This window comes from Meriones unguiculatus, chromosome 3 (genome assembly GCF_030254825.1).
Source record: "Meriones unguiculatus strain TT.TT164.6M chromosome 3, Bangor_MerUng_6.1, whole genome shotgun sequence".
Classification (NCBI taxonomy): Eukaryota; Metazoa; Chordata; class Mammalia; order Rodentia; family Muridae; genus Meriones; species Meriones unguiculatus.
In genome coordinates, this window is record NC_083351.1 from 110,723,847 (window position 1) to 110,750,450 (window position 26,604).

General features: G+C 37.1%; 1 protein-coding gene across 4 annotated transcripts in view; it reads right to left on the reverse strand.

The window, feature by feature from the left end:
* The window catches only part of Cdh12 (cadherin 12), a 1,315,861-nt gene that overhangs the window by 513,821 nt on the left and 775,436 nt on the right, over positions 1-26,604 (reverse strand). For all 4 annotated transcript variants that reach the window (XM_060380426.1, XM_060380423.1, XM_060380425.1 and 1 more), the window contains exon 3: positions 24,373-24,519. The gene's annotated coding sequence lies outside the window, so the exon portion shown is untranslated. The remainder of the gene's footprint in view (positions 1-24,372; positions 24,520-26,604) is intronic.

Here is a 26,604-nt window from a genome sequence, read left to right on the forward strand (position 1 = left end):
GTTCCCCTGCTAAATGCATGTTATCTGGCTGTCACTGAGAACATTTACAATGGGACATTTCAACTGAGCTGGGTTTGAAACCCATGTGTAACACAGTAGAGTACGCACGCCTTACCTAGAGCTCCTTCTCCATCTCCTCTTCAATAACTTCAGCAAGACATTTTCCTTGGGTGTCAAATTTTCTTTTTTTTTTATTTTTTTTATTTTTTATTTTTATTTTTTATTTTTTATTTATTTATTTATTTTTTATCAGTTACATTTTATTAACTGTATCCCAGCCATGTCCCGCTCCCTCATTCCCTCCCAGTCCCTCCCTCCCTCATCTCCACCGTGCCCCTTTCCAAGTCCACTGATAGGGGGGACCTCCTCCCCATTCATCTGATCCTGTTTTATCAGGTATCTTCAGGACTGGCTGCAAAGCCCTCCTCTGTGGCCTAACAGGACTGCTCCTCCCTTCGGGGGTGGGGAGACCAAAGAGCCAGTCATTGAGTTCCTGTTAGAAATAGTCCCTGTTCCCCTCACTTTGGGAAACCAAGTGGTTACTGAGCTACCACAGGCTACATCTGAGTGGAGGTTCTAGGTTATATCCATACATGGTCCTTGGTTGAATGTCAGTCTCAGAAAAGACCCTGTGCCCAGATATATTTGGTCCTTGTGGAGCTCCTATCCTTTCCCCATTAGACTAACTCCCCTTCTTTCTTATAATTCCCTGTACTCTGCCAAAGGTTTGGTCATGAGTCTTTGCTTTGAAAACACTGCTAGTTAGAGTCTTTCAGATGCGCTCAGTAGACTCCTGTCATACGTTCAATGCACATCCCATCTGTCTTTCTAAATGAGGATTGATCATCTTACCCCATGTCCACTCAATTGATTATCTTTTTTAGGTGTATAGATTTCATTATGTTTATCATATCTTATAGATCTATATAAGTGAGTATATCCCATGTTTGTCTTTCTCCTTCTGGGATATTTCACTCAGATTTTCAATCTTAGTAGTTGTTCAACTATTTGCCAAGAGCCAGCAGGGAGTGAATGCTTTTTGTTCTATAAATTTGCACCACTATGAACAGAGATCTGAACCCAAGAAGGAAACCTTGGACTAGAAAAACAGGAAATATATTCCTTTTGAACAAGAATATCCTTCTCACTGGGGCTCTGGCGCTATCACTATCTTTACTCAAGAAGAACAGGAATGATGTGAAGGGAGAAGGTGCAAGGAGACCTATCAAGCTCTAAGATATATGAGGAGATGAGGGATGGTCATGTCATCACACACACTGTGTATTCCTCTCTCGTCCCTTCTCCATACTTAAAGCATGACCACTGTGAGGTTTTTCTTGACATGTAGTCTCATTAGTAAAATGCCTAATATGTAATTGGTTTTTAAATTTGTTATTGTTCTGTTACAGATTCTCCATTTATCCTGAGACATGTACTTGGACACTTTTTCTTATTTCCTATTCTTCAGATCATATGATATATATTTGCTTATCTTCAAAAATAAACATATCCACAGCTTTTAATTTTTCATGTTTACTACGTCCCATCCTTCCTCCAACTGTTCTATGCCCCTTTCTTACTACATAACAACTTCATGGCCTCTATTATTATTATTATTATTATTATTATTATTATTATTATTATTCAGCAGTAACAGCTAAGTAGCATTTCCATCCATTTTCATCTGCTTGTGAATTTTATTACTTTTGTTTGATTCTTGTAATGAAAACTAATTCTGAGACTAAATGTGTTCTCTGATTAAGCTGCACTGAGGAACTGGCATTTGGATAGTCTAATACCATTAAAGGAAAAATAATGCTGCTTGATCTATATTAACATTGAAGGGCTTTACAGCAAATACAAGAACCTAGTCAAATAGTACTCTTGTGTGATTCCCAGAACAAATTGTTGAGATACTTGACACATTCATTTGATTCTAAATAACCTAATAGGTGTTCCTTGGGGCTTAGCACAGAGAACTTTCTCTCACTGAAGAGCTTTGAGTGGGATCTCTATGGCTACACGACTTTCCATAGAGCACAAATTCTAATTTTATACTAACTTCTGGTTATCACAGAATAAAATCTAAAAAAAAGTAAAACTATCTCTTTCGGCCACAGTTGTGTAGTTGGCCAGTGGTGACAAACATTTTTGATCCCAGCATTAATAGGCAGAGCTGGGAAGATCTCCGAATTCACAGTCAACCTGGCAGATAGACTGAGTTCTTGGACACCCAGAGCTACGCAGAGAAACACTGTCTCAGAAAACATATACCTATTAGAGTGCCCTGCTTTTTGAGGTTGCAGTCCACCAGGTTTTCTGAGCCTTTCTGAGTTTGACCCTAAAGCAGAGCTCCCTCTCCCCTCAGCAGGACCTCCTACTTTCTACCCGACCTCATCTGGAGAGTGTCTTTAGGCAGAGGTGCCTCTAACCATATCTGAAATATGACCTTTGACACAGTTCCCTGCTAACACTCTCCCCACTGCTGTTCATGGGATAACTAGGTACTGTGTTCCTGTTCATATGATAGGAAATTGATTCCAAATGAAAATAAAGTATTCCTGGCAATCCAAGCCCCAACTAATACTGTACATCTACATTGGGAATCCTCCATTCCCTCAAGAACTATATAATAGCCTTTGTTCACCCAAATGAAGTCGAACAGTCTCGTTGAAGCTTGTCTCAGAGGTCATTCATTCACACTCAGGGCTATTGGAACCCTGCACACACACACACACACACACACACACACACACACACACACACACCCCTCTACTCTCCTTTCCTTTGGAATCCTTCCTCTATTCCCTTTGTCCTCAGGAATCTGTGACCAACATTCACTTGGGCGAGGGAGGAAAACACACACACACACACACACACACACACACACACACACATATATATTTATATAGTCACTTACTAATCTCTTCAAATGAAATTTAATAATGGTAACTCCTGACTTCATCACAGTAACTTGATGTTCTAAAGTTTAAAGTTCTAAAGTTGTAAAGTGTGCATTTCATCCTTGATAAACTTTTGAAAATCTTTTAACATAGATCTTATATGGAAAAAAATGACAGCATTTCCACAGATGTGGTTTAGAGAATGTCCTACATACACCCATATAAGATACTTTGATATGCCAAATAAATTTTAATTATGAAGTTGATGGAAATTTGAATATTTATAATTACAATCTGGTAAAAGATAGAAATGAAAGTGTGGTTTGAAAAGTATTTAATAATGCAAGAATTATTAATGAAAATTGTCTCAGTAAATTTGTTGTAGAAAAATAATATTAATTCTAATGTAAGAGTAAAACCTTACTAGGACAGAATATTTAATGCTCAACTTGGTCATCATGTGGGTCCCCTCACAACTGGATTAGGGGCTATCTCTGGCTCTGTTGCCTTCCTTTGATCCCTTTCCCCTAGTTCAGCTGCCTTGTCTAGCCTCAGGGAGAGATGAAGCCTTTAGTCATTCTTTGACCTGATATGCCAGGGTGAGTTGATCTTCATGGAGGGCTGCCCCTTCTCTGTGGAGAAGAGGGGAAATGGAAGGAGGGGGTGTGAGAGTGGGAGTGGGAGGAAAGGAGGGAGGGAGCTTTGATCAGGCTGTAGAGTGATTAAATTAATTAATGAATGAAAATTAAAAAGGGGAAATACACGTCTTAATCATTAGGACAGGCTATCAGTTTTAGTCATTAGGTCTTCTAACGAAGTCTGCTGACTGTTTAACTGGTCCATCTTTTTACACTGTTTGCTTGTACACATCACTGGTGTTACTAATTAGTGTTACGGATTTACTACTGCTCTATCTTAGGCAAACATTCCCAAAGACACATGTAACATCCTCTAGTAGCAGTAGACCAGTACTGGGAACTTTGGCAGATGGTTCTCAAGCTGCTGAAAAGTGATGAGGCTGAAGAAAGACACTTGTCATCTCAAATCCCAGAGATCAACACTTTAATCTGCAACATGGAAATGTCTAATTATACATCCCTGACGTGCAAAGAACTGCAATAAGAAATCACCACAGGAGACTGGAGATATATCTGTGGGCAAATATTTGCCAAGCAAGTGTGAAAATCTGAGCTCAGAGCCACTGAATCCAGGTAAACAAGGAATGACAGTATCTATCTCTAATGCTAGAGGTAAGAGGAGACTGTAAATAATCCAGGAAAAGTATTAGGGAAGTTGGTTTTGTGTAAGCAAGAGTGACCATTATGAGGCTCTGTCCCAAGATTGAAAGCAAGAACAACCACCTGTTTGTTCTTGATATCCAAATGCCAAAAGTTGCATGTGTACACCTAGACACACACACACACACACACACACACACACACACCACACAATTCTAAAACATTCTAAGACATTTTTGTACCATAAAGCCTTTAAAAGTAACGAAGTTTTCTTTGTTTAACAGTTTGTTCTTTCTTGCCTCTCATAGCACTTGGCACTCACCATCACTTTTGGCCATTAAATCAACATTCCTTTTAGACTTGGGAATGCTCACTGAATATCTCAAGAGAGATGATTCCCTGTACTTTCAAGTCCATTATGACCCCAAATGCATTAACCTGCAAAGCCCACATTTCTTCCTTTGCTGTCACATAAGATATACTCCACATAAAATAAAGATCGTTGACCTTGAAGTCGGTGGATGAAAAAAAAATACATTTAGTAACCCAGACTTGATCTAAGCCCTGTCAACGTGATTTCTTACTCCACTTTGCTAAAGTAGTTCCATGCGTTATCAGACCTGGGCTCACGTCTTACAGCTGAGGAAGCTCTCTAGAAAAGGTAGGCTGCTTAGTCACACCATAAATGGGCTGTTCGTGCTGTCACTGTGATTTAAAAGTAAGAGGGTATTGTGAAGGAAAACTACAACTGAAATGAAGAGTGGTGGCAAGACAAGAAATATGTAATTAACACATCTAACTGTAACTGGTACTCCCTGACAACAGTTAGGGGTGGTTTGTAGATACCCTATTCCATTCTTCATTCAAGACATCATTGGAAAGGGAAATGAAGAAACAGGTCTGATCACAGCAGCTATATCTGACAAATTGTTATCTACCTACACCATTACTATGATGTATAATCTCACAAAATTTCCATAAATGCCTCCTGCCTATTAGCATTTTAAAGGGATTTCTGGCTATCATATTCTCATTTCAGAGCTAGGAATGTTTCATTATCATCAATTAAAACTCCCTCAGAAAGAAGATTGGCAAGCACTTATTTATAAATTTTTCTTATATGCAACAAGGGAAGCATGGATTTTGTAAAATAGGCAGGATGCTGTTCTGTGCTGCATTGAAATACAATGCTGATTTGGAATAACTTCCCTTATGTACAACAAGCCGTATTAAACACAAACTATAATTGTGAAATGTAATTTGTTCAGCAGCAGAGAACTAACATGGCTTCTTACAGGGATTCAACTAAGAGGGAGAACCATGATATAATGTTGGAAAAATGCCTGAATTTCTTTAATTTTGTTAAAATGTTACCCCTCCAATAAAACCAATGAGAAAAGTTAAAATCATACCTGTTACACTCAGATATAAAATATAAACATTTTATGTAAATTAACACTTTTCATCTTCAACAACTTTGAGCATTTTTATTTGTGTGTCTTTGATAATGTGAATTAATAAAAAAGAACTTTAATATATGTCACTGGTTCAAACTAACGAGAAATGTTAACTGTATCTAGGGCAAAAGTTGATATCCTTACTACACTATTCCAATTCCTTAGTTCCTACCGCTGTTTTCCTACACTAATATTTGATTTCCTTCAGCAAAGCATAGGCAAATATATTATTAATAAACATTAATAATAAATACTTTAAAAGTCAATCACATTGTTAATAGAAGCCACCCTACATAATAAAGATAAAATTAATAAAATGTACATAAATCAAATGCTGAGGTACTGTATTTAATATACAACTAATGTCAAAACCAATAATTCTACCATTTTATTACGCATAAAGTGTAAGTGATCTACTTGTTCATTTATATTTATTTTGTTAGGTACCATATAGGTTAAGTAAATGATAGTAGTCTTATATGATCTGAAGGAATTACTACAAGCATATTGATTCTTCTTTAATCTGTAGCTAGCTTACTTCTTCTGATGGCATTATGAACTTGAAAATGATAAAGAATAGTAGTTAAATTGTTGTTGTGTTCTTGTTCAAGTTGTAATAGAAATACAAACAATGGCTTATGTTCTTTTTTTTTATCTCCAAGAAATACATGTCTCAACAGCAAGCCTGCATCCTCCTATAACCCCTCAGGCTGGCCCTGTGTGCCTCTCTAGGGCTGATTGCTTACAGCTGGTGAGCAGACACGACCAGCCCTGCACTTCTTGGCAGCAGATGTCTCTCGCCTAAGCACAGATGCTGAGTATCCACCCATTCCTAACATTAGCCTTGTGTTCTGGGCTAATTGGGCCAGCAGAGTCACAATTAAAATTTGAATAATTAGGTAACAGACATGATTACTTTTGTAATTAATTCTCATATTGAGTCGTCATGGTAAGTCCTAGGTGATGACCATGGGTTCAAACTTAGTTCAAATGGAGGCCATGTGTATTAATGGAAGTAACAGCAGAAGTACCCTCACTGCGCATCAGAACAAAAGCAATTTTCACTGTTATACTGTGTGTAGATGTTAAGATCATCTTTCAAGTACACCTGTGTGGGCATTACTTGGATGATGCACAATAATTGCCAGGCAGTTAATGTCACTGCATTTGGATGCTGTGATTTTGAGTCTGAGTTCCGCATCTCAAATGAATGCAGAATTTTTTTCTTTTTGACAAAGTTTGTGTTATAGTAAAAATACCTATATAAAATCAACTTCAAAGTGACCACTCTTTCTGCTTTCACTTGCCTTCACAGAGACACAATGTTAATGTTTCTTAGGATTTGCTTACAAGTTTCACCATTTTTTTAAAACAATTTTTCATATCTTCTCCATTCCTAGCCCCAAAATGTCACTTGGAGCAATTCTTGGTACTGACAGACACTGATAACACAGAGTACGGAGCCGAACTGTTGGAGATGAGTTCTCTGCCCATTTCTCACAAGAATTGGCTTGAAACCATTTTGATTAATCATGTTTTCCATGAAAAGATCCAATATTTCCATGGACTATTCTTCAGAATTGGTAGAGGAATTTAAAAAGCATGAAATAAAAATTATCAGGTAAAAAACAGAACTGCAGTATGATAGAGATTCTGATGGTTTAAGAAGACAACTTTTAAGCACACATGCTGGGGAAACCTTTAAACCCAAAAAAATACATCCACTCTTCTGAGAAATTCACACCCCGCATATGACATTTTGTCTATTTTTGAGATGCAACTATTTCTGACCATCAGTATTAATGTAAATTTCAATGTCTACAAACTGACCATAACCTTGAAGTTTCTGGACTAATGTTTCTAGGAAGAAGCGCATTCACAATTAAACAAAAATAATAACTATAAGCTGGGTATTGTGCCTCCAGCAGCCCTGCTGCTGAGCCTGACAATCTGAATTTGATTTATGGGACCCACATGATGGAAGGACAGAATCAAGCCCTTCAAGTTTTCTGCTGACTTCCACATACATGTTGTGGGACAATTGCTAAGTACTCATGAGTATATATAAGGAAAATACACACGGATACACACACACACACACACACACACAAATGAAAAGGTAACAAAATGAAAGACACATAATGCCTTATCTTGCTGAAACTATATTTCAAGAAAGTGTATTTTAAAGTTGTAAATGTTATAAATGCTAGATAATACGGAGATTACGATTACTTTTTTCCTACTCCCCTCCCCCACACACTGGCATCTTTATTAGTCTTTGACAATTGAAAGTACCTTGAGGTCTAACTTTTGAAGTTTCTAACTAGTGCTGAATCCCAAACTGTATCTTGAATGTGCACAACTTAGATGAACAGTGATCCTATTAGGTTGTTCTTGTTTTTCAATGATTTTAATATCATATGTGAGCTGATTTGTTGAAGTGGCCAAAATTGACTGGCACATGTTTGTGTGATCAAAGCTTGTGGGGCCAGAGAAATGACTAAGTGTTTAAGAGCCCTTGATGCTTTGTAGAAAACCTAGGTTTGGTTCTTGGCAGCCATATGGCACACAGTTAATTTAATTTCCAGAGTATTTCATGGCCTTTTCTAGCCTCAGTGTCCATCAGGCACACATGTAGTGAATATGAATCTATGAAGGCCAAACACTCATACACATAAAATAAATACTTATAAAAATCTGTACTTGTACAATTGCTACCATAGGAACTTTATAGGAACATATTACGTGAAAATTTCTGAATTGATCAGGGGCCTTTATTGAAGACAAAAGAGTGAATGTTGGGTTTTAGTAAGGACGGCTTACTGAACTCATGACAGCTTATGCAACTGTCATAAATAATAACTAACTAAAACTGAATTTATATAGAATTTTAATTGTTCTATCAGTATCAGTTTAGAAAATGGAAGTTAGTAATGAATCTTTAATGCAATGGGTAGCTATTTTTACACTGAATGCCTGCAAGAGTTAAAAATCAAGAAAAAGAGGTAAAGATTCCATGATGAAAGCATAGACTGGAGTCTGGAGTTTGCCTTGACACCTTGATAGACAGGAGCCTTTTTATATATTCTACAAGATCCCACTTAATGCGATCTTGTAAACAAAGGAAAACTGAGCCAGGCCAGATATAAATGGAAATTCTGAAAAATATTTGCATACCAGACCTGCTATTGTAAGATCTTATGTGTTTCCAGCTCTTGATTATATTTTCTGCATCCCATTTCTTATCATTCTTCACCAATTTAGAGAATGAAAAATAAAACAAACAGCTTTTTCCACTAGTTCTCTATGTTTTGTATAGCCTCAGTGGGAAGGCTGGTTTTATGATCTGTGTCAGAACTGATACAAAAAAAAAAAAGAAAGGACAGAGAAGTTTGTCCAAAGGAGTTGTGATTTCTCAAGAGTATCCTCAACAGGAGTCTCACCTTGAAGATGATAAGGGTTCAGAAAGGGAAACAGAAGAATATTCTTTCCAAAATAAATAGTGAGCATCTGGGGAGTCTTCACCAACAGCCAGGGGAGACAGTGAGTGCCTGAGGTATAGCAATCTAGCTAGAGGTCTTCAGTCATCATAAAAGTATCATTTGATGGAGATACGATACAGTTTTATTATCCTAGAACTAGGCATTTGAGGTGCCAGAGGTCTCTAATAAAAGTTGCTTCGATTCTTCTGGTAAACAGAGGATTTTCTTAGCTTGAAATTGTTAGAGACCCTTGGGGGAAAGGTTGAGACTGGGATCATGGACAAAGACTAAGACGACTGGAAAGGAGAGAGGTTGAAAGATTACAAAAAGAAGGGCAGGGAAATATGAGGACTTGTGTCATGCAGTTTGGGTCATAAAGATAAAATCTCCAGCCATTGTTTGACTTCTATAAAGCTGACACTGTGCTAAGCATATTTACTGTGCCTTGTTATTATACAACATTCTATAAGGTGGATGATATTATCTGTGAAATATTGCAAAAAAATAGAAAAAGAGGATAAGACATTAAAAATGTAAAGAAGTCTGCCTAAAGAGAGAACCATAAATGGTAGAGTCAGATTGAAATTCCTGTTTGTTAAAATGAAAACATGCTCTTCGCCATTGGTTCCTGAGCCCTTGAAGGTTTGTTTTGTTCATAGTTCTGGATATTCAACCAAAGGAAAACCAATTCTTATTTTTCTTAGAAAACTTTTTTTCAGTAGACATTATATTTGATACACTTTGCAGTTTCTTCCATTTAATTCTTTAAAAAAAACGAGAATATAATAATATGCCTTATGCATTTCATATGCTCACAAGCAAGAAATCCAAGAAATCCTTTAATTTTGATTTCATTACCACCAAATGTGATTCAAATAAAAATTTATGTTTCATAGACTTCTGTAAAATAAAATGTTTTCTTAGTTTTCCTTGCTCTTCCAATTATTCCCAGATTTGACTCAGTATGAGGGCTCAAGAGATAAAGTGTTCATTTTTCTCAGTGTAGGCCATTTACACAAACACACACACACACAAATACACACACACACAGACACACAGACACACACACATGCCCATCCACAGGATCCAGCATTATGCAATTAGAAATGACAAAAGGAGAAATTAAGCATCTTAATCCTATGTTCTAAACCCAGAAGTCCAGGAGATTTAAATAAGAACATAAAAAAAAAAAAAAGGCATCACATGGTGTAATATAATATAGAAGGAACCACAGTGGAAACGGTGTGTTTATGTTACTCTGAATATCTTATGTGTGTGGATGTATGTGTGCATGTAAGTACAGGGTTTCTCTACTCCTATCTAGTATAATATATTCCAATGTCTTTCTGTTATACTTGGCAATACTGGTAACATGATTTCACTAAATTGTCGCAGGTAAGAGTTAAAATCTTGGTTCTTTGAATTGAAAATCTCCTATCTGCAGAGGGAACTGAGAAATGTATTCAAACATGCAACCTCGAATGAAACAACTTCTGAAGTGTCCTCAGACTCACTGTAGTCTCCCATGTCCCTCTTCAGTGCTGCTGCTATTCTCTCAACCTGTCACACCTCTGTAAGCTTGGGGAAGCTCACACACACAGCTGTATGATTCCCTCACTCCCTTGAAATATTTTATATGATGGATATTGTTCCTTTTCTCAGTTTCTGTGCAGTTCCAACTTCCCAACATCTAGACATCCCTGTAAACATGGATCAATGTCATATATTCATACAAAGATACTTTGTGTCTTTTATGCTAGTGACTTCTGTTCTTACAGTTTCAGCCTGAGGATGACAGTGGCAAGGGGATGTTGTCAAGTTTTCAGGAGGACACTTGATGTGAAGGACTTTGTGTACCTTGGTGTCCTCTCCTTCTGTGCTTTAGTTTATCTTCATGCGTATTGATTTTTATGAAGGTCAGGTATTGGCAAAGGAATATTATACTATTTTGTCATCTAGAACTATGTTGGCATCATCAGTTCCTAAAATACTACTGCAGAGTAAAAGTGTGAGACAATAATTTAACTTCTGTCTCCCCTTTCCTTAAGGTGATCTCCTCACACACAAAGTTATCACTTTTAAAATTTATAAAGTCTCTCAACAAGTATGGATTCTTCCTGATTTATAATTTGAATGCTTTCTTCAAAAACTCTTACATTATTCTTCATTTATTTCATATAGACCACTTTTCCAATCAGCCTGAAAACGATGAAAGATTTGTTGCGGTGCTCTTGCAAATTAGTGGGAAAAATTCATTTATTAATAAATGAATAAAGTGAGTATTATTTTCCTAACAGAAAAGTAAAATCAATCTTAATCCTCTGTTTTAATATTAAGATAAGTCTCTCATAATCTCAATAAAGTTCCCAAAACAGTATGTGCCCATACACAGGCACATACAGACATGCCTATGCATACAGACACATGGACACAAACACACACACCCACCCACACACACACCCATACACACACACACACACACCAGCACACAATATCACTAGCATCATTCCTAAGGCTCATTATAAATTTTTCTCTACTTATCCTTTTCTCTTTCAATGCTCATATTCATATGGTTAAAATGTTTTCTTTTACTATTTTCATTGTGTCATTATTCAATACACTAGCAAGTTTGAAAACTGTTCTTCAAATTTAATATCAATACAAACTTAGCATGCTTTATTAATGTGATGGACAGATGGTACCTATCCTATCTCACAGTTCAAGAAAGGAATGTGTATGCCATTTTCTATATTTTTATGAAGGAGTAATAACTAATGCCTGAAAATTTTAATGACTACCAAGCTGTTTCTGTTTCATAAAATATACCTATTTACCTGGATATTAATCTCTCACCATTTGTGTGATTGTTACGACCTCGCTACATTTAGATGAGTAAATCCAGGATGGTGGAAATTCTATTTTACATTCCTACATCACTTCAACAGCTCTGTGCAGCAAATTATCTATTTGCACACTTAACTCAGGGCTTATTTTGAAGATCTTTTGTTTTGACTGTTATAATAACAATATAGAAAAAACATGTCTTTAATTCTGGAATTTCATTTTAGGAAGCAGACTGGAGACTTACTGTGAGAAACAAATATCCCATTGCTGAGTTATTTCTAATTCTGAGAATTTATTATGAAATACAAAAGCTTATGTTATATTTCAATGAGTATAACATCAAGAGTGAGGTATTTAAATGATTACAAACTTGTGCTAATATTTGGATATGGATTTAACATATGAATTGTCTCCTCCAAAAATACATTTATAAAAGTATAATTCCAGTGATAAGGAATTAAGATGACAGAAAGTATCACCAAATATTAATTAAGATTAGATGTAGCCCATGGCAGCTCAATCTCCAAGTAGGTTCCCTAGTAATGGAAACGGGCTGTCTCTAAAATGAAGAGCCTGGCTCTTTGATCACTTCCTTCTGACTGGGGTGCAGCCTTACCAGGCCACAGAGGAAGACAAAGCAGCCAGTCCTGATGAGATCTGACAGGCTAGGGTCAGAGGGAAAGAGAGGAGGACCTCCCTTATCAGGACTGAGGGAGGGGCCTGAGAGGAGAAGGGAGGGTGGGATTGGGAGGGAATAAGGAAGGGGGCTACAGCTAGGCTACAAAGTGAATAAACTGTAATTAATAAAAAATAAATTTTAAAAATAAATATACAAGTTCATGAATAAATGGGTAGAGTAAAACATTAAACCTGATGTAATCATGTAACTGTAATAAAATTGTAAAAAAACTAAAAATAGAATAAGATTAGCTAAGTCATTGGAATGTTGCCTGGGTTTGAACACTGGTGACCTCACTAGTCATGGAGGGAACAGAGGTCACATGCACACGGGCTCTCAGCAAGCCTGCGTTCTGAGAGGCTGACGGTAGAAAGCGAAACTGCCCTCCCCAAACTGGAGCTACTGAAAATAGAAGCCCAAACAAACTTCTTTTCTTTGTGGTATTAGCAATAGAGAATAAACTAATGCATTTGTCAAAGTTAATTTCTTTGAAGCAGAAGACAACAACAGAAAAGATACTGACTTTCAAATGTGGTTAAAGTCAGAGGAAATGGAGGGAACAGTCTCTCTGTAAACTCAGTCTTCACCATTTTCAACAAGGAGAGATAGAACTGTGCATGACATGAATATGGGTTCTAGTTTTATTAAATATTAAATTTAATAAAAATAAATTTAATATTAAAACATTACAGCCTAGTGAATGTCTTAAATTAGTATTTGCCTGAAATTCCAACTATTGAGGAACTGTAAAAACTGAAGTGGTTGGATACCCTGAGCTCAGAAGCTCCAACCCAACCTAGGATTCAGAGACACAGAGAGAGACAGAAAGATCAAATTACTAAGAAGATAGATTATATAGAGGCTGGATACTGTTGCCTGGGTAAGTAGGCTTTCATAAGAAAGAATCAGTCCATCACAGTTATTGCTTTGCTAAGGATTATATCATTCTATTTCCAGACCTATCTGAAGACACTGAAAAACTAATATTAATTTATATCATCTTGTTGGTATAATGTTCTTGTGGAATGTATGTAATTTACAATTCTTCATTCACATGTGGATTTCTCTTCCGCACTATGTGGTTTCAATCTAGACATTGCATTGTGATGCTTCTTCTAAGCATCATCTGTCTCCAGTTTGTGTAAACATGCCACCATTTGTTCTCTAATTTGTCAATTAAAACAACCAGCCAATGCTGAGCAATGGAGAGAATAGGCTGGGCCATGCTAGTCCAGAGGGGAGGAGAAAGAAGGGAAGAGGTTTGGGGGAAAGAGATGAGCAGGAGAGGTCCTGGAAACACCAGGAGAGATGAACTGGAACTAAGATATGACTAATAAGCAAGTATAATGTGGGAAATCTGAATGGGTGGTAGCTATGCAAGCTTGGAGGTTTAGGATGGAGTAACTACTGCCCAGCATTGTGCTCTAGGTTAATTAAATAAATCCTAGTCTTTGTGTGGTGACTTGGGTATACAGCTGTTTAGGAACAACTGCACTTAACTAAAAGATAAATCAATATTAAGTATTAATAATCATTGACATCATATTTAGAAGTACAGTTTCTCAGAGAAGAGGGTCCTCACAACAATGGTAGAAGCCTTTCCAACGCATATTCCACTGAAGATAAAATGAACCAATTTGGTAATCAAAATATTTTAATCTTTTTTTTTCTTCTGTATTTCTACACATTTCCTGAGTAGGATATCACTACAAAAACAAAGGCAGGAAAGAGGACCTATGTCTTCTTGTCACAACTGTTAGGCCACATGATGAGTAGCAGACACCAGAGGGAGACAGACACAGAGCAATGGTCATGGCTTCCTATCATGAAAGTGTTCAAGATGTAGGACAACATACAATTGCAGTACAATTTACTATTTTAATGCAATCAGTATGACAATTAAATCACTTAATACAGAGAAATTTAAATTTGGATGGGACTCCTCATTTATATTTATCCAAATTGTAGCATATTTTACTCAGCTTTCCTCTCTGAAATGTTTGTAAAACCAAACCAAACAAACAAACCAACAACAACAAAAAAAACAAAACAAAAAACCCACAAAATAACTCAGCATCCAGGAAGAAAAAAATTCCTGATGTCTAATTATACTTCTTAGCAGAAACAGAAAAAACCTGAGATATCAAACTAGTTTACTATTTTCGTCTGTCATGGGCTATTACCCTATTATGGTTATAATATGTTCCTCCTTAGACAGCAGTCACAACATTTATCTTTGCGTTATGCTCCTCTCTGCTTTTCAGATGTTTGCCTTTAGGGGCCCTGATAAAACATACACACACATACTCAAGCCATTATATTTTTGTGGGCCTGCATTAAAAATCACATCTCCTTCTGACAGGCTATTTAAAATGTCATTTGTGCCTTGTGAAGGCTTTTAGAAAAATCCGGAGACCTAGACCCAGGTGACCCAAACTGTGTTTCTGCAAGGATTGCAATTTCGTTTTGAGGATTATGGTCCCAGGAAAGATTGCTTCTAAATATCTGTGAGAGAAATTTGTTCCAGGATTAATGTTGTTGTTTGCTATATATTGATTTTTAGAGCATTTCACCTCATGCTATGTAGAAGACAAGCAATAAAATGCTCTTTAATTATGTTAATATTCAATGTAACAGTGTCATCATTCCTTAAGCTCAGGTCAACACATATCCACTCATGCTGAGCATGTAGCTACTATTTCACAATTACAGCCAGTTTCTATTCTTTGTCCCATCAATTTCATTTTTTCTAAAGATCATAAATGCTAAGAATAAGAATGAACATAATTTTATGAAGGAAAATACTGTCTATTTGTGAAATAAGACACTACAAAGTAGAATTTTTGAAGATACTGGACTTATGACCTAAAATATTCATGTTCATTGATTGCGAATGGATGAGAAATGCTAATATTACACAGATAGTTACCAATTGGAATAAGTGACTTTTTCCTCAATGTGTGTGAATAATTTCTATTGCTCATTTAGAGGCAAGATATCTATTCACTCTCTAAGGTAGTTATCATGTTTCTAATCAACAAATCAATTTCAGTGTTGATAAACATGGTAGAAGCTTTGAATTAGTCTAATTATTACTAACTCTTAAATTTATTGACATTGTGTAGAGATGACATAGAGGCTCAGCATATTGTTCTTAAATAGCAGCAGTTAAACTGTCAAAGCAGAAGGAATTCATATTGTCTGATGAAAAAATGACTTCATTTATAGAAGAAACAGTTAAGATTTTCACCCAGTAGTTCTGTATATGTCTCTGGGAAGATAGGATTGAAGAAATCCACAGCATCTCCATCAACACACCAACGTCTTTCCATTATTAAAAAAAAAAAATGTGATGGCTTCTGTAATTCACATAGAACAGGCATAAAGTTTAGCGTGAAAACTTACAAAGGGTCGTTCCAATCCGTGTTCATTATTAAAGGTATTTCATAAGACAGATGTAATAAAGTTTTAGAGTTAAAAGCAATGATGTCAAAGTCTGGGTCAAAGTCTGATGAAGATTAGGCAAGAGAGGAGGGAGCAGCCATCAGTCCTCCCATACAGAGGACTCAGGAAGATTTTTATTACCTTCTAAAGGGGAGGACAAGCCATACAGGAAGACTTAAAGAAAGAAGCAAGTTCACATATTTATATGTATAGTGAGCAATTCCCTGAAATATTGGGCATTCTTTCACTGAAGAGAGCATTTAATACAGTGGCTATACAGCAAGTGACAGATTAAGGGGACATGAGATATGGAGAGGTAAGGATTAAAATCTGAGTGAAGGAGATTTGGAAAGCAGAACTGAAAGTTCCAGATGTTTACTAGATAGAAATGTATGAGCAGTACTAAAAGAACTTGTGCTGGTGTATTTATAACTTGACTGACTGGGTAGAGTTTAATCTCTGTGTTGTTTACTCCCGATGTTTTTTTGTAAATAGAAAGATTAAGAGGTGAAACAGAAAGACGAATTGACCCTGTCAGTTCTCAGCCTGCCGCATCCCTGCTTCTTGCAGTCCTTATTCCTTCTTTAAAAAAAAAAAAAAAAAATTCCAATACATGGTAGATTCTGTCCTAGCAGTTAGAATAGTTAGAGCATGGCCTGTTCTTCACAACCTTTGTGGCTGCACTGAGGAACCATTAACCTGCACTTCTTAGCAAATGTGAGACAAAATGTAGGACAAAAAGAGAGTGTCATATTTTAGATAAAATGATAAGAAAAACATTGTGAAGAAGCAAACTCACATATGTAATTTCAGTGAAAATCAACAAGGGCAGTAAAGACAGGATTGAGTAGATGCCTTATACTTCAGCAGTTTTGTTTTGTTTTGTTTTTTGTTGTTGTTCACTGTTTCTAATTACTTCTCAGAGATGAGAACATTTACTTGCTAAACTTGGTCAACCTGTGACCTAGGAATGATGGACAAGTCATATGATAGTCACTGGAAAAGTCTTTGCCTCTTTGTCACCACCATGAAGCAGAGAAGGACAGGGTAATGAGAGTGCCACAAGCCTCATCTTCTAGTAGCATCAGCCTTTCTAGAAGGACTGTTAGAAGCGTAAGCTCTTGGACAGGCAAGACAGCTTAGCTCATAATAGTTAGCTGGAAAACCTAAGGACCTGTGCTTGATCTGTGAAGCCTATATGGCAGGAGAGAATGACTTTATGCAAGGTTTTTAAGCACCAGAATAACCACGTGACGTGATGAATAGTCACACAAACACACATAAATGCAGGTGCACAATTGTTAGTGCGCACATGTGCTCACATTCACATATGCACATACATAGACACACAACTAAATTAGTTTATAAAAAGAAATACATTATCTGAAGCCATGATACAGAAATCCAAAACATTGAACCCCCGAAGAAATTTCATGGCCTTTGGATTTTGACATTTCTTGTTGACAAAAGCAGAATCAGCATTTCTATACCAGTGTCACCTGGAAGTAATTATAATCCCAGCCACTAGGCCACATTTCTATGTCATCTGATTTTATCGTGTTTCTAAATGGTGTGTCTTGTGTTTTTCCTCACCCTACTAAATTAGTAAAAAGGGGAAAAGGCCCAAGAATCAACTGTGATAAATCACTATATGCTTTTACGGAGAGAATTATAAAAATATGTAGTGTGGAATATGGAAAGCAGGAGACTGCATTGCTGAAAGTGCTTTTCTATGATTGAATTTTTATTTTTGCATAAATGGATAAGTAGATAAAACCCAACCAACAATATCTTGATCAGAATTTACAACTGGAATCCTATATAAAAATATGAATGTTTATACGTAGTAGGTTCTACTTTAAAATGGTTGACATTTTTCTCAAGATAGTCAAACTATATTAATTTTGAGAAAAACCAGAAAAATCATTTAATATGCATGTTTCCCATCTCAACAAGGACTCTTCCTGAACAATGACTCATTCTGAGCAAGAATTCAACCTTATTGGATCTTGAGCATAGTCTATGCTCAGTCTTGCCCATACAGAATTGAGTAGCTATGCATGCATTTTCACATAACTCTAGTTTGATTCTTACCCAGTAATTCAGTCAGGTGTCTAATGACAACAGTCAAAAAGGGACTATATGTATTAAGGCTTTAACTTCTTTCCACATTCTTCAGAGAGAATCAAAATAAAGGATTCAATTGCTATTTCAGTCCTCTGTCCAAAGTAGGAAGTTTTCTCTAAATTGACTCTTAGATTACATTCTTTTGAGACACATTCACTCACCAGTAGAAACCTAATGAAAGAAATTGTAACTTTATAAATTGTAAGGTTTTGTGTAAATACAGTGTGAGGAATCTCACCCAGGAGATTATGCCCACGTTTATTCCTGCCTGAAGGACATAACAATAATCTCTCTAGATATGTCAGTGAAGGATGATAGCAATGTTTCCTCTTCACAGTGATAGTTTCAGAGAACTTGACAGATTATGAGTGAGTTAGACCAATTATCTCCTTTAGGTGTCACAACAAATCTATAGAGAGATACTCTAATCACAACCTTTTCAAAGTACATTAGAAAGGAGCTTAGCTCCCTTTTCTGACTTGTCCAAGGCCACAGAGCAAGTTCACACCCTCAGTGGGGTCAGGCTTTCACCCAGGTTACATGCAAAAGATGTACCTATGCCTTACCTATTGGCGACCAGGATAGAGTTACATAAGTTATTAAGTCAATCAAAAAAGATTTCCCCAATTTGAATTGATGAATTTGCACCACTAATGAGAAAAGTGAAATGGAAAAAAAAAAAACTGTAAACTATCTCAGTATTTTATGTCATGTCTAACATAACAAATATAACACCAGAGACTCACTGCCCCTCCTCAAGTAAAAACTCCTTTCTTCTTGCATTAGCCTCAACAGTAAACCAGAAATTTCATCTTTTTGATTGGGTTAAGGTGATTGTTTTTCATTCTTAACTATTTTATACATGCATTATACACACACACACACAAATATATATAGATAGATAGATAGATAGATAGATAGATAGATAGATAGATATAGATATATATATAAATATAGATATATGCTATCTTTGTGGTTCTTAAGATTATCTCAAGTGTATCATATCATAACAAATACAAAGTAATTTTTATTTAAGGTCAACTTTTCATATATTTAGTATCTCCCGTGAGAGCATCTTTTATCTCATGGTTTGCATGTAAAGCCAAGGTGATCAATAGCTGCTCTTTCAAGGACTGTGAGATGAGCCACATTCATTTCTTGTCTAAAATGCAAAGACCATCTAATTTTGATGGAAGGACCTATGAATTTTACATGTACACTATCACCTGCCTTTTCTGCAAGATGAGTCTCTACTGACTATACTTACACTTTAGAAATAACAGAAATTAATGCCTTTATATATTAATTTTCTGTGAGCTTACACAAATGAAGCATGGGCCATTTATCAATTAATAAAACCAAGACAATTATAATTCTGCTTGTTGGTGTAGATTACTTCTCTGTGTTTGTATGTGTGTGCGTACTATATACACATACTCTTTATTGTCTTTCTAAATGTTGTTGGACCTTATACAACATCTAGTAAAACATGTTTTTTAGATATTTAATAATTTCCTGTGTTTGTGGGTCATCTGAGTACATGAATGAATACCATATTCATGTCAGTGCCTCTGGAGGCTCAAGAAAGACATAGAATCCATTGGAACTTTACTTACAGAAGTTTGGGAGCCATTGTAACAGATTTTAAGAGACAAATCTTACCTTTGTTTGCTTTTGTTTGTTTTGTTTTTGCAAGAACCGTATGTGCTCTTATCTGCGAATCCATGTTTCCAAGCTCTTCACTCTAATTTTAGTTTTCATCAGATAATTGGAACAAATGATATTACCAAACTTTGTAGTCGCACAATCTAATTTACAGTTACCATTGTAGCACAACTTTGGATTTGGCGGTGAACTGTATTAACATTACCAGGTTAATATTAGTTTTAGGTCATCTTTTCCATCTCATCACAAGATTGCACCTGCCTTTTGTATAAAAATATGTGTACTGCTAAAATACAGACATTGATTTTTATATGAGGATATTTACAAAAGCTTATAAACAACAAATAAACTTTGTTAACTTTATTTTTAATTTATTTTTATTTTGTTTACTTTACATCTTGCTCACAGCTCACCCCCTTGTCTCCTCTCACTCACTCCCTCTTTCCCTGTTACCCCCATTGCCCTCCCTAGTCCTTAGAAAAGGGGAGCCTTCTTTCCTTACTAACTGACCCCAGAATATCAAATCTCTTCAAGGGTGTTTGCAAATTCCTCCTCTGTGGCTTGGGATGGCCAGCCCATCAGGGGGAAGTGATCGAAAATTAGGCAACACAGTCCATGTCAGAGAACATTCTTGTTTCCTTTACTAGGGAACCCACATGGAGACTGAGCTGCCTATCAGCTACATCTGAGCTGGGCAAGTCCTAGCCATTCCACTCTTGGGCATATACCCAAAAGATGTTCCTCCATACAACAAGGACATTTGCTAAGCTAAATTCATAGTGGCTTTACTCGTAATAGCCAGAATATGGAAACAACATAGATGTCCCTCCGTGGAAGCATGGATACAGAAATTGTGGTATTTACACATTTACACAATGGAATACTACTCAGCTATTAAAAACAAGAAAATCTTGAAATTTGCAAGCAAATTGACAGATCTGGTAATGATCATCTTGAATGAGGTAACCCAGACCCAGAAGGACACACATGGTATATACTAATTTATAAGAGGATATTAGCCATACAATACAGGTAACCATTCTGCAATCTGCAATGAAGACCCTTAGGGGGATGCTTAATTCTCATTAAGAAGGGCAAATAGAATAGACACCAGAATCTGCTGAAGACAGTCTGCAAAATGGAAGCCCACCATAGATGTCCTCTGAAAAACCTCCACCCACCAGAGGATAAAAACACATGCTGAGAATCACAGCCAAACTGGGCAGAGCTCAGGGAGTCCATGGAAGAGGGGGAAAATAGAAGGATCTAGAGGGGACAGGATTGCCACAAGAAAACAAACTTAGGCAGCAAATCTGAGCCCAGAGGGGCCTGTGGAGATGGATGCACTCAATCTTAGTGGTAGAGAATTTGTCTATTATGTGTGAGTCCCAAGGACCATGCATGGAGAGGACCTTTGTTAATTCTAAATATATTTCCTATTATGGTTGTTAGTGTTCACTTCTCAGATTTAATTCCATATACTGATTTTTTTATAGCACAATGGTCATTTAGTATTTATTACAACACTTCTCCATCCCCTCTGGTTTTTATACTCTTTTTAAAAAAATTTTATTAATTACACTTTATTCATTTGTATCCCTCCTGCAGCTCCTTCCCTCCTCCCCTCCCAACCCCTCCCTTCCTCTCCCTTCTCCATGCATGCCCCTCCCCAAGTCCACTGATACTGGAGGTCTTCTTTTCCTTCCTTCTGATCCTAGTCTATTAGGTCTCTCTCTCTCTCTCTCTCTCTCTCTCTCTCTCTCTCTCTCTCTCTCTCTCTCTTAATTTTTTAGTATTATAGCTTTCTTTGGCATGAATTTCCTTTAAATTCTTTTTTAATCTCAAATATTTAAAAGTGGCCTTGGATTTACATCATGGTGTGTGTGAGTGCGTGTGTGTGTGTGTGTGTGTGTGTGTGTGTGTGTGTGCACATGTGTCAGGTTGTGTAAGAGAAAGAGTTGAGATTTGGAATTAGGGACTCACACATAATAGACAAATTCTCTACCACTAAGATTGAGTCAAAGTCTACATTTATTTTGTTTTATATCACTTCACTTTCAGAAACTTCTTTATTCTATATAAATGTAGCTTATAAAGTACTTTTTACATAGAAGGAAGAAATTACACTCTAGTGAATGAAAATTGAGATACACAAGGATGCCACATGTATAGTGACATGTGACCACAATATAATAAGTTTGAGAAAAGTAAAACATAAACGTCACCGAAAAGAGCTACTAAACTTTATTTTGTGTTAACACTTAATTGTGTGTGTGCACACTTGTATGCACACATGTATGTGTGTGTGTGCACGCATGTGTGTATGTGAACACTCAAGTGTTTGTATCCGTATGTGAACATACACAGGTGCTGCAGTGCACATATGGAAGTTACAGGAAAAATTGTAGGGCTCTTTTCTCTCATTACACCATTTGTACCATGGGAAAGACTCTCAGCTCCTCAGCCTTAGTGGACAACACTTTTTACTTGCTGACTACCTTTCCCAATTGCTCACAAGACTTTCTCCATTCCCTCATGTGTTTCTGTGAGGGAAAAAAAAAATTAAGAAAATAATAACAGCAATACTGAAAGTCCTTTGGAAATATTCTTGAGAGTTTGGCCTTTAATTGTTTTCATATTTATACATAAATACATTGGGACACACCATATGTACTGTTTGATGGACAAACACATCATGATCCGAATGTCCAATCAAAGTTCATAGAGTCTGAAGTTTCCATCAGCTTGAACTTAGTGCATGGGGTAGTCTAAAATGCAAGGCTGATGCTAGCATTAAAAAGATGATTTAATATCAAATATGCTTTGGCTTTTTACCTTTTACTTAGTTTTCTTTTTTAAAAAAGGGGGATGGGAATAGAGGTAATCTGGGTAGTCACTACACTGAACACAATTTTCTGTAGATGTTTGAAATATTGAAAAGCCGCCTGTCCTAACAAAGAGAGAGACATCTCAGTGCAAAAGAAAGAGCAAATATCTTCAAGCATTGGCTGAAAACACAGCTAGCAAGAACACAGGTCCTTCTACAAGTATTTATCCCTGTGTAGGATGCAATAACATCTGCAGAGCTCCCAGGGAATTGCAGAATGACAGCAAATTAATGCAAACAGTGTACTGACAGGTTTATAAGACTTCCAAGCTCAAGATACCAGTGGGAGGAAAGAGGAGTCAACATTTGGGAAACACGAGTGTTCACTTAGAAACACATTTGGGATACCATGATAAATAATATATACAAAACAGTTATGTATTTCATTTGAACTTCACTGTTTTATACTACTGAAGTTCAGTATAAAAATATCATAATAGCATGCAAGTATATTTTAAATAGTGCTTTTAATTATTTTTAAATGCTCTTATAGTAACTGACCCACACAACAGAAAGGTACGTAGGCAGTGTTCTCCCATGTCAAAAGTGATGCTCTGTAAATTTGGTGAACAAAATGTTTTGTTCATGTTGATCATATTGACCATCGTGTACAAAATTACATTACACTATATTTACATGTATAAACTAAAATAGGAAAGGAAAAGTTTGCCTAATTAAATTAACTTTGAAAAAAAGTTATACTGTGATATATCTAGATACTTTCCATAAATTGAAGGGAATGGATAAAGAAGAAATAAGGTGAAGTATTTCATTGAAAGTGGCTGTATAATTGCCTTAAACTAAGTGTGACCCTTTAACCTAACCTCAATTCACTATAGGAGGACAGGAAAAATATCTTCAGAAATAACATACCTGAAAGTCAAGATTCAACATTTAACCTTAAATTACCTTTCTAAAATTCAACATTTCAGAAAGCAGTGTTTTCTTTTGTTTTTTTTTTTTTGTTTGTTTTTGTTTTGTTTTGTTTTTCAAAATGTATCTCCTTAGAAAATTTCATCTATCTTTTGTAAGGAGTATACATTACGTCAGTAGAATAATCAATCCTCTAGCTTCATTTCTCTGAGAAAGTTTATTAGACACTACAGCACTTAAATGCACACGCTTAAATGTACACTTCTGAACTCTCACAGATTTAGCCTTGCACCCGTACATCTGAAGGCAGTGCAGGACACTGCTGAAGTACAGACCTGCACAGGATCTCTCTCTCTTTTTTTTTTTTTTTTTTTTTGTAAATTTATTTGCCCCCAATTAAACTTAGAAACACTCAGAATCCAATTTTATCTCTGACATCAAGGAATAACTTAAAGCAAAATCAAGTTACCTTAACATCCTGCAGGTCTCTTAATCGATTGTTAAGCACAAAAATTAAAAAAATAAAAGTCATCTTCCCTTTCACATATTTTATTTTCCTTTGGTGAAAGGCAAAACTATTATTTGGTAAGTATGCCTCTGAAATGTCATTATCCCCAAATGCAGGCTCCCATCCAGGCCACTTGCTTGTAAAACTAAGCCTTTCCCTGCCACAGATAGCCACTTACTGCAGTGCAGAATGTCAGCGCAGACAGTAAGAACTTTCCGTGCAGAGATTCCGCGCGATGCAGCCAGTCAGGCGCAGCAGCACTTACCTTAATTGAAATGCTCTCGGTGATCAAGTGAGAAATCCTTCAGATCAACCGTGGAACGGGTGGGGAGATCGAAGTTTTCAATCAACACCTACAGAGTGGCAGCGCGCTGTGCTTCTTTGCCTCTGTTTATGCCAAGCTCCTCGCTGTCTGAAGGGAGAAAAAGATCAGCTGAAATCCTTGGAGATTCCCAGTGAGTAAATGAGGGCTGAGCGATGTTTTCTAGCGGGAGTTTCTCCGTGAGCTTGCACTGTTTGCAGGCTCCCTAACTGCTGTGATGGACGCCTGTCATGTCCCTGGAGCCAGGCGGTATTCATTGACCTGATTAGCAGGCAACGCTCCCTGCGTGCAGGCAGAGCACACGGAGGGGTTGTGGATCTCCTGGGAATCGGAAAAGGAACCGAGTCCAGTTTCGAAACTGATCCTTCCCCGTCTGACAGATAAACTACAACTACGACTGAAATTTATAGGGTGATTAGCCACAGTGTTAGCCATTGCGGGACTTCAGCAAATCTGCCTTCTCCAGCCGCTTTTGCAAGATGCATTCGTGTTAGATATAAGGTGCAGTGAGACAATTACTAGACTGATCGGGCTGATTTGTAAGCCAAGCCAAAAGCTGAAACATGTTTAAAGCAGTGTGATAAAAGAGATCGCTGCATTTGCCTTTGCCCCTAGCCTGCTACATACATCAACCTTTGTCTAACTAAAATGACTTTAAAGGTTTGTTACAGCCCTCCAGAGGGCAACTCTGACTTGTAAAAAGGTGGTATTCACACCAAATAAGCATATCTGGCAGTTTTGTTCACACACAAGCATACAAACCAACGCAGGCACAGCAGAGCTCTGCTCCTGTACTTTTTCAAAGAGCATTTCAAATTAGCATCACAATTACGAAAAGGCTTTATGTTGTTACCCAGAGTAACAGAAAGAGTCCATCACACCCTAACAGAGAAATCGCTTTTATTATCTGTGAAATGCTGATGGAGGGAAAGGAACAGCAACAATGGTATTATATTCAAGGGAAGAGCGCCAAGAAAGTGTTTAAGTGTAGTGAGGTATCTTCACCTACCTGCTGACCCTTCACATCCATCATCTACCCTTTCACCCACTTCTCACAATCCTCCACTGCCTTAAATCCAAAGTTACTGGGTCCCGGGAAAGATCTAATGCTCTGTAAAAGGTCACACCACTGAATGTTGAAGCCCCAAATGGTTAATTTTTGACAGCTCTCACTTTTGCAGGAGAAAATTATGCAAATAACATAAAAAGAACAGATGAAAAAGTCATTTGCATGTCTTGAGGGTGAGAAAATTCTCATTGCCAGAAAGGAAACTGACGACTGTCCTCTCACAATAATACTGTGCGACGTATTCAGCATGTCTTCTCCATGTAGGTCTCAGCTGGGACATATGGCATCCCCTTGGTATGTGCAGGGTGTGTGTGTGTGTGTGTGTGTGTGTGTGTGACACAGAGCCTTTTTGCACTGCAGCACTCACATGTGTTTTAGAAAACTCCCAAATCCATACAACAAAATGTCCCAAACACATACAAAAGGGGATTTGTCTTGTCTTAAACAAATACTAAATAAACTTTCCTTTTGATTTGTCTCATTACTAGACTGACACTGAAGAGAAACTTCTTGCTGGAGGAAAACTGGAGGATGTAACTGGCCTGCTGTGGACTGGGCTGTGCTCCTACCTGGAGGAGGCACAGATTCCTAGGGAGAGGTCCCAGAAGGAGGGGCTGCTCCAGCCTCCCACGAAGAGGTCTGGTGCTCCCTCAGCTGGTGGAGGGAGAGAGCTGAAGGTGAAAAACCCTGATCGATTCACTTCAGTAGAAGGAAACAACTTTCGCTGCTACTCTTAAGCAGGAAGCACATTATCCAATTACAGACAGGCAGCGGAGGGCTCCAGCAGAAATGAGGCTCCTTAGATCGAAATTAATGCACCCTGCTCATAAATAGCAAACAGGAACAAGGGCTGCTAATTTCCTCGCAGAGTTCCAGGGGCACTTACAAGTGATGCTTGGTTACATTTCATGACTCTGGTGTGTAGTCTGTCACACAGGTACAGCACTCTTTGCCTCTATTGATCAAAGTCCCACTCTGAACACCTTCGCTTAAATAGTGGCCTCTATTTAAGACGTTTTAAAGCCCTAACATGTTTTTTTTAACTTTCCTGTGCCAGAGATGATGGTTTGACTGAATGTTGTAACTCTCGTGGCCCTTCTACATCG